At 39.9% G+C, this 5241-nt stretch overlaps 1 pseudogene; it reads left to right on the forward strand.

The window, feature by feature from the left end:
* Nucleotides 1-652: 652 nt before the first annotated feature.
* LOC123067928 (disease resistance protein RGA2-like) overlaps nt 653-5241 on the forward strand; it is a 31122-nt pseudogene continuing 26533 nt past the window's right edge.

Consider the following 5241-nt stretch of genomic DNA (forward strand, 5'->3'; position numbering starts at 1 on the left):
CGATTCATATTTTTTGTACGAAGAAAAAACGGTTTTCAAAACTGCACTTAAACCGCTTACATTTTGCCAAAATTTTAACTTGGAGCATGATATTGGTGTCCATAGCTTTCCAACGGTATATCGCAAGCCTCATTTAGACACTTTTTAGCTGAAGTTCAACCTAGTACTCGGGGAAGATCAGGCGCGTTACTCAGGAAGTTCATGTTGTGATCAGAATAGTGTTTATGTATATACCGATTTATACCTATTATTATATAACTCATGCAAACAACCAATTAATATTCAACTCTCTTAAAGGGTATAAGTGAAGCAAGACAGTCCTAATCATTTCTATATAAAGTACTTAATGGTATGGCAAAAAAGATAAATAAGCTAGAAAATCCAAAAAAAATTGAATCATCTAGCCATTAATTTAGTGTATCCTCAATTAAATGTTAAATGACAGCCGCCAGAGTATCTCCCAGGCTCCCATTGTAACGTGGGAAGAAAACCAATCTTCTCCGCCTGACCTTCCTTTGACCTAAACTAACCACGACGCTCCAACCGTAGTCTGAAAAGAAAACCAATATTCTCCATATGACTCTTCTTTATTGTACGTTGCCTTCCATTCCTCTCTTATCCTCCGCCTACTTTACACGAAGTCTCTTTCAACATGCGGACGGCTGCGCCGCTGGTAATTTTTCCGTAATTGTTAGGTACTATCTGATGCTAGTTAATTGTGTTCAGGATTTCATATGTTTAGTTCATGATTAAGTAAAAATAATTGCTACCTTTGGATTTGCTACCCAGAATGGTGCCATGCAAGCAACTTTCAGTGGTAGAACATACTGCCAAAGAAAATAAATGTTTATAATTTTTTTTTCCGGGCATTCTAGACCACTAGCGTGCAAGGTGAAGCGAACACTACCATGTTGAGAACTAATCAGCGGTGTGCATCCTGCCAGGCATGCTACAGGTTGAGTTGCTATTAGTGGTGTTCGGCCGTAAACGTTGCTGGAGTGCTACCGGTTAGCAGCGTTCGGCCCGAGCGCTGCTGGCTGTATACTACCAGCGGCGCGGTAGTAGCGTCGCTCCGGCCAAACGCTGCTACAAGGCACATCTGGACGCCACTACTGAGGGTAGAGGCGGAACCAGGATTTCCCAAAGCCTAGGGCTAAAACTAAGTGGCTACAAAAATAAACAACCAAGAGTAGTGTACCACATGTAACAATGCATGTCAAAAATATACTACATATTTACATTTTGTAGGAAATATAAAATCTGTGATTAAAACAAGAGAAAATTCATATACATGTAAATAGTTTAACAAAGCCCAGCATTGCACAAGCTGGTAATAAATTAATGAAGACTTGATTAATTTTATCTCATTGAAAATAAGAACATAATATACCATTATCACCAAGTGTGTAGTAGGACATTATGTACTATGTCCGAGTCCTCTTCGTCTTGGATTCTAATTTCCTGTTGACAACAAAATAAAATTGTATGAAGTTGTACAGTTAATCAAAATATAATTGACTTTAGTTGTAAAATATAACAACACCAAACTATGATACAGAAGAACTAGGGAAAATAAGTCAGATGATACATGGTAGAAACTATCTGTTGAGGCATTGTATAAACTAGGAACAGATTTACTAAAAAGAACTATACAAGGAACAGAGAAACCGTTGGATAATAACCTGGTTTGGTAGTGGGCAGCTGAGAATTGCAGAACAAGAGGTAGTCAAGCAGATCGTTAGGGCGTCGGCGTGCGGCAGGGGCTGCTCTGCGGTGAGGGCGGAGCAACGCAGCTGTGATTCAGGGTTTGTTTCCGATCGGGCGAGATTTTCTTCGATTAGGCGAGTTGAATGTATCGCTGGGCTAATATTTTTCATTTAGGATGGCAACCGCGCATGTGGACGGAGAGATTAGTGGGCTTAGAAAGTGCACGTCCATCGCTGAAGCTTGGGGCTGGGTTAGCAGGCCTGGGGCTGGGCCACTATAACACTAAATTCTGAAGAAAAATACCAATAGAGGTATATGTACTAGTTGGGCCACGCCCGGGGCTATAGCCCCAGTTGCCCCAGGCCCAATTCCGCCCCTGAATGAGGGGGTCCTGTACTACTGAGACTGTGAGACACCGTCTCACCACCCCATCCCTCTAACCAGGTCCCCATCTACCTCCTTTTCTCCAACGCTATCAGCCTGTGCCCACTCTCAGCCGACCCTGCACCCCGAACAGTCAATCTCTTGTTAGAGTTAATTGCTGACATTATGCTACTGGTAATCAGATCTTATGTACTACACATGAACACTATTTGATTTGATGCGGAAATTAGTGGAAAATAGAGTGATTATACCTCCGTTTGAAGAGGCCATCTCGGTGGAGGAAGTAGAGTCTGATGTTGGTGATGAATTGCAGCAGCATAGTCGATCACAACTCCGGCACCTCACTGGAGTAAGGCCAAGCCTTCACGTCAACGTCCAGCCCGGCCCTGATTGGATTTGGAGTAATTATCGGAGGGCATTGTTACCCTAAGAGATACCATGATCAAATAGGTGCAGGGATGCCCTCGTTTATATATAGCGTTGTATATGACATGGGACCTAACCATCATCGTAATTAGCCCCCCAATCATAGGTGCAAATTGTTAATTACTGTTATTTAGTGTTAATCCCATAATTAACTCATGGACCCACTTTAACTTATGGTAATTAACATATTAACCATTTAATCACTTAATATTTCTAACATTCTTCCACTTGATTGAATCGCTAAAATCATTAGTGCATACTTCGACAAAGGCATCACACCAAGATAATGTATTCACAACAATAGCATAATCATTACTGGAACCCCGAAATATATAGCGTAAGACTTCATATCGGAAGAGATGATTATTTATGGTTGGCAGTCTGTATGGGCATGCGTAATGCTCCCCAATTATGGTCCTAATAGTTTGTTTCTTTATTAATCATTATTTGCACTTAGTATGTGAAACAAACTTCCTTATTCCAAGTTGAAATATTGAGATCTCATTATTTTAGTTACCCGAATAGTTATAGGCTTTCCGTTAGACCGATGCAAGCAATATGTTCTCGAAAGAGATTTGGTGGCAAGCCTTTAGCCAGGGGATCAACAATCATCAATTTAGTACTTATATGCCAGAATTAATTGTTTGATCTTGGACTCTATCTTTCACAACAAGATACTTAAGGTCAAGTTACTCGAAAGGAAAACTGCAACTTGATTATCGCAAAATAATGTAAGTGGTTTATTTATGTTGTCTACCACTCTAAGTCTATGGACAAAGTTCTTAAGGCATACGGATTACCCGGTAGCCTCAGAACATGCCACAGACTCTTCTTGCATCTTTGAAGATGCAGTAAGTGTCTGTTTGCAGCTTTTCCATTAAATTGATTCTCCTGCAAGTGTGAAGATATAACCTGATCTATTTTTCTTACTATCCTTAGAGCCTGCAAAATCAGCGTCTGATTAACCCTTAATTTCTGCGTTGTTAGTCTTTCTATATGTAAGCATGTGATTTTTAGTCCCTTATAGATAGCGCTTTACTTTCTTGACAGCTTTACAGTGATCTAAGTCTGAATTAGACTGATATCTGCCAAGCATTCCAGTTACATTTGCTAAGTAAGGACGCGTACATACTTGAGTATACATAGTGCTCCCAGCAGCGCCGAGGCGTAAGGAATTGTCTTCATTTGATCAATCTCAAAAGGCTAAACCTTAGGCAGCATTTGTGTAGCCAAAGGGAAGAGTTGTTGGAGTGGAAGGCGACATCATAATGATCCCAATATACTATTGAATTGGACATGTGTGGCACTTGCACAATTACTAGTGTCCGATAAAGTTAATAGAGATGATAAAGCTGAACTGCTGTGGTAGGTGGGCCGTCTAATAATTGTACATAATCAAGTCATAAATGTAGGCATGCCCGTTCCACTTTTGAGCCCCTATATAACAAGCACTCATGGAGCAGCTAGACATGATGTTTTCCATGGAGTTGTCAGCACGACGAATCAGTTAGAAACAAGGACAGTTCATGGGCTGTCGTAAGAATGAGAGGAATCGGGATCAGTTCTATAAGAATGTGTGGCAAATTTAGGATTCAAATTCCAGCGAGATCAATCTTCCTAGAGGAATGGTTCAGTTTCCAACAAGCAGTTCGTGTACATAGCCTAGTTTTGCTATCTTAGAAGAAGTGAATAATTACATAGGAAATAGTTAATAGGTGTAAAGCCATGGGTACTGACTAGACCGACTTTCTATTTCGAAAAGGGAATGATCCCAGCCTCTGCATCACATGATGCACACAACCATTTTATTAAACATAGATAAAGTTGAAGTGATCGATTATTAGCCAGTAATACAAATTAAAATAAAACATGACAACTACCGGTCGCACCCCAGACAGTCATAGCTCATCCACGTAATCTACAAGTAGCTTACCAATCAAACTAATTGAGTAAACCCTGCGCAACTGTTTGCAGCCGGCTATACCCAGAGGCTATGAGAGTCCGTGCGTTGACATGATGCAGTGATGACCACATATGGATGGAAGTCGTAGGCTGATAGATAACATGTAAGTAATTGTGAATAGATGATCTCTTAAAAACACAGTCATTTCAGCGATTCCATATTACCCAGGGAATGACACAAACACCCACACGAGTTTGTCCTTTCATCTTATGATGGATACAACTCAACTAGTTTCCAAACAAATTTGGGGTACTCGTTGGCGCTGCTAAATTGTATGTAACATGAATCTTGTGTTAGATCAGGGTAGTAAATGGACACGATGGAAATAAATGATGAATTATCTCGTCCTAATCACAAAAATAACATTTTTGCTACCATGACGATTACGTTTAGTCTGCTGCTTTAGACTAGTCTTCAAAGCCTCATTGAACCGTGTAGTGGTCCAGAAGACGGCCAATCAACAAGAAAAACAATCATACAAGGAATATTAATACTCCCTCCGATCCATATTAATAATCAATGATTTAGTAAAAAGTTGTATTAAATCAGTGACAATTAATATTAATCAGAAGGAGTATCGTTAATTTCAGAAAAAAAAAACCTACCAACAACTAATCATGGGAGAGAAGTTCTACTCATGAATGTACTAACCTAACAGCAATCTTGTTTAACTTCTTAGGGGACCAAGTGCACATATCACTCTTCTGTACAAAACTAAAAAGGGAACAATTCAAGAGTATCTCTGACCTTCCCTTAGTTTC

This window comes from Triticum aestivum, chromosome 3B (assembly GCF_018294505.1).
Source record: "Triticum aestivum cultivar Chinese Spring chromosome 3B, IWGSC CS RefSeq v2.1, whole genome shotgun sequence".
NCBI classification, from domain to species: Eukaryota; Viridiplantae; Streptophyta; class Magnoliopsida; order Poales; family Poaceae; genus Triticum; species Triticum aestivum.